The following is an 11883-nucleotide window of genomic DNA, read 5'->3' on the forward strand; positions in this document are numbered from 1 at the left end:
TTGGCTGCACCAATTTGCAGTCCCACCAGCAATGAACAAGAGTGCCCTTTTCCCCGCATCCTCTCCAGCACTTATTGTTGTTTGACTTCCTAATGGCTGCCAATCTTACTGGAGTGAGTTGGTATCTTAGGGTAGTTTTGATTTGCATTTCTCTGACTGCTAGCAATGGTGAGCATTTCTTCATGTACTTATTGATTGATTGTATGTCCTCCTCTGAGAAGTGTCTATTCAGGTCCTTGGCCCATTTATTGATTGGGTTATTTGTTATCTTATTGTCTAATTTTTTGAGTTCTTTGTATATTCTGGTTATTAGGGCTCTATCTGAAGTGTGTGGATTAAAGATTTGTTCCCAGGATGTAGGCTCCCTATTTATCTCTCTTATTGTTTCTTTTGCTGAGAAAAAACTTTTTAGTTTGAGTAAGTCCCATTTGTTGATTCTAGTTGTTAACTCTTGCGCTATGGGTGTCCTATTGAGGAATTTGGGGCCTGATCCCACAGTATGTAGATCGTAGCCAACTTTTTCTTCTATCAGATGCCGTGTCTCTGATTTAATATCAAGCTCCTTGATCCATTTTGAGTTAACTTTTGTGCATGGCGAGAGATAGGGATTCAGATTCATTTTGATGCAAATGGATTTCCAGTTTTCCCAGCACCATTTGTTGAAGATGCTATCCTTCCTCCATTGCATGCTTTTAGCCCCTTTATCAAATACAAGGTAGTTGTAGTTTTGTGGATTGGTTACTGTGTCCTCTATTCTGTACCATTGGTCCACCCACCTGTTTTGGTACCAGTACCATGCTGTTTTTGTTACTATTGCTCTGTAGTATAGTTTGAAGTCTGGTATTGCTATACCACCTGATTCACACTTCCTGCTTAGCATTGTTTTTGCTATTCTGGGTCTTTTATTATTCCATATGAATTTCATGATTCTTTTATCTATTTCTACAAGAAATGCTGTTGGGATGTTGATTGGTATTGCATTGAACTTATAGAGAACTTTTGGTAATATCTCCATTTTGATGATGTTAGTTCTGCCTATCCATGAGCAGGGTATATTTCTCCATCTTCTAAGGTCTTCTTCTATGTCTTTCTTTAGGGTTCTGTAATTTTCATTATATAAATCTTTCACCTCTCTTGTTAGGTTGATTCCCAAGTATTTTATTTTTTGGGGGGATATTGTGAATGGAGTAGTTGTCCTCATTTCCGTTTCAGAGGATTTGTCGCTGATATACAGGAACGCCTTTGATTTATGCGTGTTGATCTTATATCCTGCCACTTTGCTGAATTCATTTATTAGCTCTAGTAGCTTCTTTGTAGACCCTTTTGGGTCTGCTAGGTATAGGATCATATCATCTGCAAATAGTGATAATTTAAGTTCTTCTTTTCCTATTTTTATGCCTTTAATTTCTTTCATCTGTCTAATTGCTCTGGCCAGTGTTTCAAGGACTATGTTGAACAGAAGTGGTGAGAGAGGCCATCCCTGTCTTGTACCAGATCTTAGAGGGAATGCCTTCAATTTTTCTCCATTCAGAATGATGCTGGCCTGTGGCTTATCATAGATTGCTTTTACAATGTTGAGGTATGTTCCGGTTATCCCTAATTTTTCTAGAGTTTTGAACATAAAGGGATGCTGAACTTTGTCGAATGCTTTTTCTGCATCTATTGAGATGATCATATGGTTCTTATTTTTAAGTCTATTGATGTGGTGAATAACATTTATTGATTTCCGTATATTGAACCAGCCTTGCATCCCAGGGATGAATCCTACTTGATCATGGTGTATAATTTTTTTGATATGTATTTGAACCCGATTCGCCAGAATTTTATTGAGGATTTTTGCGTCAAGGTTCATTAGAGATATTGGTCTGTAGTTTTCTTTCTTTGAAGTGTCTTTGTCTGGTTTCGGAATCAGGGTGATGTTGGCCTCGTAGAATGAATTTGGAAGTTCTCCCTCTTTTTCTATTTCCTGAAATAGCTTGAAAAGTATTGGTGTTAGTTCCTCTTTAAAGGTTTTGTAAAACTCTGCTGTATACCCATCCGGTCCTGGGCTTTTCTTAGTTGGTAATCTTTTGATGGTTTCTTCTATTTCCTCTATTGTTATTGGTCTGTTTAGGTTGTCTATATCCTCCTGACTCAATCTGGGCAGATCATAAGACTTAAGGAATTTATCTATGCCTTCACTATCTTCTATTTTATTGGAGTATAAGGATTCAAAATAATTTCTGATTATCTTCTGTATTTCTGAAGTGTCTGTTGTGATATTGCCTTTTTCATCCTGTATGTTAGTAATTTGAGTTCTCTCTCTTCTTCTCTTCGTTAGCATGGCTAAGGGCCTGTCGATTTTATTTATTTTTTCAAAGAACCAACTTTTGGTTTTGTCAATTTTTTCAATTGTTTCTTTTGTTTCAATTTCATTAATTTCAGCTCTGATTTTAATTATTTCTTGCCTTCTACTTCTTTTGCTGTTGTTTTGCTCTTCTTTTTCTAGGATTTTGAGATGAAGTAAGAGATCATTTATTTGTTGGTTTTTTCTTTTTTTGAGGAATGAACTCCAAGCGATGAATTTTCCTCTTAGAACTGCTTTTAATGTGTCCCATAGATTCCGATATGTTGTGTCTGTGTTTTCATTTAACTCTAGGAAGTTTTTAATTTCCTCCTTGGTGTCTTCTAAAACCCATTGATCATTCAGCATCCTATTGTTCATTCTCCACTTGATGCTTGATGTTTCTTTCCTTCTTTTATCATTGATTTTCAGTTTTATTCCAGTATGATCAGATAAGATGCATGGTATTATCTCTACCCCTTTATATTGTCTAAGAGTTGCCCTGTGACATAATATATGGTCTATTTTTGAGAAGGTTCCATGTGCTGCTGAGAAAAAGGTGTAACTACTTGATGTTGGGTGGTATAGTCTATATATGTCAATTAAGTCTAGGTTGTTAATTGTGTTATTGAGTTCTATAGTTTCCTTATTTAACTTTTGTTTGGAAGATCTGTCCAGTGGTGAGAGAGGTGTGTTGAAGTCTCCCATGATTATTGTATGGTGATCTATTAGACTCTTGAACTTGAGATGAGTTTGCTTGATGAACACAGCTGCACCATTATTTGGGGCATATATATTTATGATTGTTATGTCTTGTTGGTGTATGGTTCCCTTGAGCAGTATGAAGTGTCCTTCTTTATCCCTTTTAATTAACTTTGGCTTGAAATCTATTTTATTAGATATGAGTATGGACACTCCTGCTTGTTTCCGCAGTCCATATGTGTGGTATGATTTTTCCCAACCTTTCACCTTCAGTCTATGAATATCTTTTCCTATCAGATGCGTCTCCTGTAGGCAGCATATTGTTGGGTCTTGTTTTGTGATCCATTCTACTAGCCTGTGTCTCTTAATTGGTGAGTTTAAGCCATTAACATTTAGGGTTATTATTGAGATATGGTTTGTTCTTCCAGCCATATTTGTTTATTAATGTTACTAAACCTGATTTGTTTTCCTCTTTGATTATTTTCCCCCCTTTACTGTCCTACCTCCCACTGTTGGTTTTCATTGTTATTTTCCATTTCCTCTTCCTGTAATGTTTTGCCAAGGATTTTTTGAAGAGATGGTTTTCTAGCTGCAAAATCTTTTAACTTTTGTTTATCGTGGAAGGTTTTAATTTCATCTTCCATCCTGAAGCTTAGTTTCACTGGATACATGATTCTTGGTTGGAACCCATTTTATTTCAGTGTTTGAAATATGTTATTCCAGGATCTTCTAGCTTTCAGGGTCTGTGTTGAAAGATCAGCTGTTATCCTGATTGGTTTACCCCTAAATGTAATCTGCTTCCTTTCTCTTGTAGCTTTTAAAATTCTCTCCTTATTCTGTATGTTGGGCATCTTCATTATAATGTGTCTAGGTGTGGATCTCTTATGGTTTTGCACGTTTGGCGTCCTGTAGGCTTCTAGGATTTGGGAATCTGTCTCATTCTTCAAGTCTGGGAAGTTTTCTCGTATTATTTCATTGAATAGGTTGTTTATTTTTTTGGTTGGAGCTCTGTGCCTTCCTGTATCCCAATGACCCTTAAGTTTGGTCTTTTAATATTATTCCATAATTTTTGGATGTTCTGCTCATGGTTTCTTAGCAGACTTGCTGAGCTGTCTATGTTCTTTTCAAGTTAAAATACTTTGTCTTCATTGTCTGATGTTCTATCTTCTAAGTGATCTACTCTGGTGGTAGTATTCTCAATTGAGTTTTTAAGTTGGTTTATTGCTTCCTGCATTTCTAGGATTTCTATTTGTTTGTTTTTTATTACCTCTAACTCCCTGTGAAATTGATCTTTTACTTCCTGGATTTGTTTATGTAGTTCCTTGTCAAAGTGATCTTTCATTGTCTGATTTTGCTGTCTCATGTCTTCCTTGAGACTCCAGACCATCTGAAGCATGTATATACTGAATTCTTTGTCTGACATTCCATCTGTTGTAGCTATTACCTCTTCTAGAGTTGAGTTGACCTGCATTGCTTGTGGTCCTTTCTTTCCTTGTCTTTTCATACTGCTCGCGTTTCTTTCTGTTTGGTGAAACTGTTGTGTTTTTGAAATTTTCCCTCTATTTATTTATATTGCTCTTGTATAGCTGAAAAAACTCCCTTGCTGGGCAGGTAGTGGCTGTGATCCTCCTCCAGTTGGGGTGATCTGTCTACCACACTGGCAGGCCGCTAGGTCTGCTCTGCCTGTTGGTCGCAGGTCCGCCTACCATGCAAGCACGTGGGGCAGCTCTGTCTCTCCGCAGGTTGCTGGGCCTGACCTGCCAGTGGGTCGCAGGTCCACCTACCTTGCAGGTGCGGGGGGAGGGGGTGACTACGCCCCTCAGCGGGCCGCTGGGCCTGATCTGCCGGTGGTCACAGTTCCGCCTACCATGCATGCACTGGGGGAGGGGGTGAGCCTGCCCCTCAGCAGGCCGCTGGACCTGTTCTGCTGGTGGGTCGCAGGTCCGCCTACCCTGCATGCGCGTGGGGCAGCTCTGTCACTCCGCAGGATGCTGGGCCCGAACTGCCGGTGGTCAGAGTTCCGCCTAACTAGCAGGCACGGAGGGAGGGGGCAGCTCCACCCCTCAACAGGCCACTGGGCCTGATTGTGCCAGTGGTCATAGTTCCGCCTAACTTGCAGGCATGGAGGGAGGGGTGGCTCCGCCCCTCAGCAGGCTGCTGGGCCTGATCTGCCCATGGTGAGAGTTCCACCTACCTTGCAGGCACGGGGGAGGGGGCGGGCCTGCCCCTCAGCAGGCTGCTGGGCCTGATCTGCCCATGGTCAGAGTTCCGCCTAACTTGCAGGCATGGGGGGGCAGGGGGGAGGGGGCGGGCCTGCCCCTCAGCAGGCCTCTGGGGCTGATCTACCGGTGGTCAGAGTTCCACCTAACTTGCAGGCACCTAGATGAGCTTTTTCTTTACATTGTTTTAAAAATAACTCTATTTTTTTTGGTAATTTGGAGGATAAGGCAAAGAGAACTATTTATCCTACAAGTTTGTCATATATCAAGATATTTTAAGAACCTTTTGCATTCAGAGAGAACAACTGTTTTTTGTCAAACACCAAATAACCAAAAAGAAGAGGTAAGATTTTTGTTGTGGTCAATATTTTTAAGGAAGGAATTTTTCCCAATATTGATCATAAATATAAAGCTTATTTTTTTTCATTGTTTCAAATATTCCTGAGTTTATTACATTTGCATTATTAATTGTTAGCATTATTTTAAAAAGTAATTCTTTATAATTTTACATCATTAGCTGAACTTTATGGATATATTTATTCTTTGGAATTTTTTGTTGCTTTTTTATTCTCAATTACTATATTACTTCAAAAAGGTGTTTAAAATCGTTATTAGCAATGAATGATGCACAGTTTACCCATTAAATACACTAAATAATGAAATGGATTGCATAGTACCAATTCTGGCACGAAACCCTAATTGTTAGAATAGGAAATGGACCAACTTTTCTTGAAACATTGTATGTATTCTATATTTGCTATATTAAAAATAAATTGGCAATAATGCACAACTTTTTAAAGCAAAGGTTTCCCTTAATACAAGCAAAAATTCAATCTTCTGTATATGATTAAAAAAGTAAGATATATTTTAAGAAGTGAAACTAACTAAATTATTATGGACTTTGGAAAATTGCTTCTTTATGATCTTAGCTTTGAAATCAATTTTTTTTATTATTATCATAGATGCCTGTGATTTGGAATATTATAGTCTGTCAAATAACACCATCGTGTCTTATTTCCATTCTATATAATGAGAAGTGGGATTGAATTTTTTGAAACAGCAGGTTTTTTGCTCGCTTCGGCAGAACATATACTAAAATCGGAATGATACAGAGAAGATTAGCATGGCTCCTGCACAAGGATGACATGCAAATTCGTGAAGCGTTCCATATTTTTCAGGGTTATACAAAGTTACATACAAGAGGAAGTGAGGGGAAAAGGAAAAATAATACAAGGAGGAGAAATGAGCTACAGTAGAGGAGGTAAAGAGAGAAGAGGGGAGGGGATGGGAGTGGAGGAAGGATAGTAGAGAATAGGAAAGGCAGCAGAATACAACAGACACTAGAATGGCAATATGTAAATCAATGGAAGTGTAACTGATGTGATTAGGCAATTTGTATACGGTGTAAAAATGGGAGTCCATAACCCACTTGAATCAAGTGTGAAATATGATATGTCAAGAACTATGTAATGTTTTGAACAACCAACAATTTAAAAAAAATAGCATGTTTTATTTAAAAGACAATAGGTACTGGATTTTCCCAACCATCTATTTTAATGTGCTAAATGCACCCATATTTATATTTTAAAAGTTACAGTGTATACAAGAGCCCTGGGATATTCACCACATGTAGATAAATAAAGGAGAAGGGTGTAAAATATGTAGGGACTAAAGGATATAAAAGGTAAGCATTTTTTAGCCTGGCTTATATTTATTAATCCTTTTGTGTCAAGTTTGTCTACCATGTTTGGTATTGGAAAATATTTTGATTATTTGTCAAAAGACTAATTATTTTCTGCCCTGGCCAGTAACAGTTAGACTGAGTCCCCAGTAGAAGGTCTATGTGGCATAATGGTATTTTGCTGCCATTTACAGCACAGTTTGAAATAATTTCTATAATTGCTTGCCACTAAGGTATATAAACTTTATAAACTGCAGTATGATTGTAAAGATATGCACTTTGAAGATTTCATAATTACTTGGAGGTATTCATGTGCATGTGGCCAAATACTCTATTTAGGTTACATTTATTTATTTATTTTTAATAAATAAGGGAGCACAAAAGGAAGAACCAACAGTCTATATGTTGACCTGCTTCCCTATGTGCTATCCTTTAGTCCAGTAGATTCAGAGCAGAGTACAATAGGCGGTTTGCCTACATCCCTTAAGCTCCACTTTATCTCCAAGATGGCTTCCCCTATGGGAGCAAAAACACAATGGCATCAGGTTTCATGGAATTTTTCTAGCAAATCCTGAAGGTGCGAGCAAAATGCATTCTCCTTAAGTCACAGTATTATAATAGTCTCATATCTCCTTATCTTAAATTAGATTTTATCTCTAGGAGAAAAAAATCACTTTTTAGGAGTGGGGACATACTAAGACCTATGGAGGGTATACAAACCAACATGACTAGTAATAGCTGAAGGAAGTATTTCTTAAAGGAAATTTTGCTGGGCCATCTGAGAGAAAGGGAATGGATGTTGAAGAGTAAACCCTAAAAAGCCCCTTGGAGGATTTCTTATAAAAATACAGAGTATTATGACACATACAAGATGCCTAACCCAAACTGGAGGCTCAAACACATTAAAACTGCATACATAGTTGCTATGTACCAGTGGCCCATAAAAATATTTTATGAGTATGTCATAGGACAGCTTAATATAGATATTAATACTTGAAAATAACATTATTATTTCTTCTCTATGTATTTCTTTTAAAAGCTAACCCTGTGCAATAAAAATATTATTCTTACTTTCTCAGAATCTATTGTTGCTTTGGGTAGACAAAGATACTGTTAAAACTACACTTATCTTAACTCTAATTTTATCTATCATAATGATATCCTGCTGATTGCACCCACTACTAAAATTAATTAATTGATCTCTTCCACTTTGAAAGATTTCAGGATTTAACGATAAACATGATACCCCATTGACAGCAATATGCTTATGATTTTTTAACTTTACAATGGTACAGAAGCTCTATGAATTCCATAGAAATGTTGTTTTGACTTTTGACATCTCTTCAGCCTGTTGTTATGCAGAAAGAAACTGTCTCAGGATGCTGGGTGGTGTCTATGAACCTCAGCTCCCCCTTATTTATTATTAGAGAAAAAAAACCAATGCTTTGCATTGTTCTGAGATGCTCTGGGATGATCCATAGGCTGAACATATAAAATGTGTAGGTTTTGACTTACAATATGTTCATCCTAGTGAGTTGCTAGGGATGTATCCTTATCAGAGGTTGAGGAGCATCTTTAAGTTGAGGTATGACTAAGAGACCATCTTGTGGATCATTGGCTTTGATCATATGGGACTTGTTAGAATAAAGGAGAAGATGTCCTACATATAGAATTAATTTATTTTGGGTTCTAAACATGGTGCTTTTCTATGATGATCGCCTTCATTAATATTATGAGTCTTGGATGTTTTGCTTTGCCAATCTATACATATTCCAGTTATGAGTGATAAATTGAATATTTACTCTTTAAGAAAGTCAAAAGAGGACTACATATCCTTTCATATATTACCTCTGTAAAAATTATATAACAAAAAATGATACTATGTAATCAATTATTTAAGGAGAAATGTTTCTTGATAATTTTAAAATAAGTCCCTAAAATCCTTTAAGTTTTAACAAGTATTTAGTTATGTCTATTTCAAATCAAATGAAGTGCATTCTGAAGATGCTTAGTCACATCTTTTCCAGGGAGAGCTACAGTACTGGCCAGCCAATGGCAGTAATTAGTACGTGAAGCAATACCACAACTTCTGTTATGACTACTTCTGCTTCCTACTGCTTTTCCAAGCAAATTTAATGACCCACGTAAAGCTTAATGCTTTGAAATAATCTTCTCAGAAGCTATCAAACAGTTTTATTAAATAATCAATTGTAACCTAGGAATTTAATGGAATGTTGGAAATGCTTTCACATGGAAATCAATTTAAGTAATTTTTTTAAAGAGAAAAATAATGTTTCAGGCTATCACTGTGAAGACAAAAGCAATAAATGCAAGTTTTCTTTGTTCTAGGGACTTAAAATTTCCATTATACTTACGCAAACATGGATACGTAAACCTGCAATTAATTAAGAAGCAACAGAGCTGTGCACAGGCGATGAGCTCATAAATGCATGCTCATTTGCCTACTAGAAGATGGTATATGGAAAATCAATAGAAAATAAACAATGGTCATATGAATTTCCTCCAATGGTGAAATGAGTGGGGACAACTAATTTTTTAATTTACATTTCCAATCCTGAACTACACGTTTCTTAAACATTCATAGGGTTTTGGAAACAACATACATTTCAAAGGAAGTATACTTGGTTGTTCACGATTTCCACAAAATTTAGTACTCTCATGGAAATATTCTTCCCAGAGAAAAGGAGAAAGAATCAAAATCCATGGAGTAGATATAAAATATTTATAGTATAAATTCCACTTTTGCACAATAAACTTTTCAAAAGTGATTTAATCTAGTGCAAACCTCTGTGAACAGTTTTTAAAACTGTTTTCAAAACACATTCAGGTCTTTGTTCTTGAGGCGTACAGTGTGTATTCACATGTCTCTCTGTGTGTTTTCTTGGCCAACAGGAACATTTTACAGGCCCACTTTTAGAATGCCATAATCAGTTTTAAAAAAATGAATAACACTTAAAAAATATACTGGAATTATATGGAAACAAGCTCAAAAGATGTGAGAACAGTCTTGGATAAAGCAGAATTTTGTTGGGCACAAATAGAATCGATACTGATGGCTAACTCTGCACAACAGAAAAACTCATAAGTCTGGCCATTTCTAAGAATAAAGAGGTCCTGGAGTGCTGTAGAAAGGAACTCTGTTCAAACGTGCTATTGCATAGAAGCCAGTTTGATGGCCACACATGGGTGTTCTGCTCATGTCCAGGCCTGTCGCCACATATGAACAAGAGTGGCAGACCACATATGGAGAAGTTTGTCTGCAGAACTTCAGTCACATATTTGCATTGCCTGAGGGCCTTTCTCAATTCCATTCTAAAGAAATATAAGCTGTTCCAGTTTTATTCATAGGAACCCTAAGAATAATATTCACTAGTTGTACCAGTGAGCACTGTCAGGTCTGTGGAGCACTTAGCAGAAAATGTACCCGTGACTCTGTTCAGTGGAAATATTTCCTTGGGAGAACTAGTTCAGTCTCTTCACTCAAGTTCCTCTCAAACCTCTTTCTGCATCTGAATCAACTGGAAAACTCACTAAAATGCAAGGACTGGGCCATACTTCTAGAATTTCTGATGAAGTCCATCTGTGAGAGACCCTTTTCTTCTACTTTACTGAAGACAGGGCTAAGGAACATACAGTGACCCAAAGAAACATTTATTAAAAGCCTATATGATAATTTCTAAAATGTGTTTTGAACATCTTGAATAAAGTAACTATAACTTTGGCTATCTGTGTTCATATAAATTTCTTGACGGTTGTATCCAGTTACTAAGTCCACAAAAATACAATTGACATTTCAATCAGACACAGGTGGTTCCTGATTTAGGATGGCTTGACTTATGGATATTCTACTTTCCATGGTGTAAAAGTCATATACATTCAATAGAAGCCATATTTTTTCTCCTTTTGTTTTTCTTTTTTTAAAACAAAAAATTGTGATAGGGTCAAGTGACCTTGTAATCCTCCTTTCTCAGCCTCCTTAGTCTCTGGAATTACATCACTGCAAGACTGGGGCCAGCTCAGAAGCCATATATCATACTTTCTCAAGCTTGCAATATGTATCATGATGCTCTTCAGCAATCCTGGGCAGTAGCAGAGAGCCACAATCCTCAGCTCGCCACACAGTTACAAGAGTGCACAACTGATACTCCATGGTATACAGTGTTGCCAACACTTTTAGGATACAAGTATTCAATAAATGAAAATTATCATGAGATATTCAACATTTTACTATAAATCAGTCTTTCTGGTAGATTAACTTGTTCAACTCTAGTTTGATTTAAGTGTTCTTGGCACAGTTATGGTCCACTAGGCCAAGCTATGATATCAATAAGTGGGGTGTGTCAAATGTATTTTCGATTTATTATATTTGAACATGTAATGGTTTTTCAGGAATTTATCCCATCATAAGTCAAGGAGTATCTGCATGCAGTTTTCTAGCCTGATTCTGTTTTACTGCTATGGATATACAAATTAAGAAAGATCTAGCAGACACTGAGAATGTCACTATCCTAATCCTATTTGAATATTTCTTAGGAGTTTGGTTTGAGTAATATTTAGCTACAATAAACCAGAATACTCTTCTGGATAAATATAATAAAATTTGATTTAATATTATTCTTGGAATCAGCAGTCAGTTTTAAGTAACTTGGGAGATGTGTATTTAAGGTCATTATTTTATTAAGATTGAAGTTATTGATTGGGTTATTTTATTTTACTTTGGTTTTGGGAAACTGAACAGACACTACAAAGAAGAAAAATTATAAATAGTCATAAAGTATATGAAAAATGTTCAACATCTCTAGCAATTAAAGAAATGAAAATTAAAACTACACTGAGATTCTATCTCATTCCCAGCAGAATGACAACTCTAAAGAATACAAATGATAATAAATGTTGGTGAGGAGGTGGGGAGATAGGTACTCTTATATATTGTTGGT

At 36.6% G+C, this 11883-nt stretch overlaps 1 non-coding gene across 1 annotated transcript; it reads left to right on the forward strand.

Annotated features, from left to right (window-relative positions):
* The first annotated feature begins 6314 nt into the window (after positions 1-6314).
* Positions 6315-6419, forward strand: LOC120884714 (U6 spliceosomal RNA). Its single transcript, XR_005727125.2, has one exon. It is a non-coding gene; the product is annotated as a U6 spliceosomal RNA (small nuclear RNA).
* Positions 6420-11883: the final 5464 nt, after the last annotated feature.

This window comes from Ictidomys tridecemlineatus, chromosome 3 (assembly GCF_052094955.1).
Source record: "Ictidomys tridecemlineatus isolate mIctTri1 chromosome 3, mIctTri1.hap1, whole genome shotgun sequence".
Lineage (NCBI taxonomy): Eukaryota > Metazoa > Chordata > Mammalia > Rodentia > Sciuridae > Ictidomys > Ictidomys tridecemlineatus.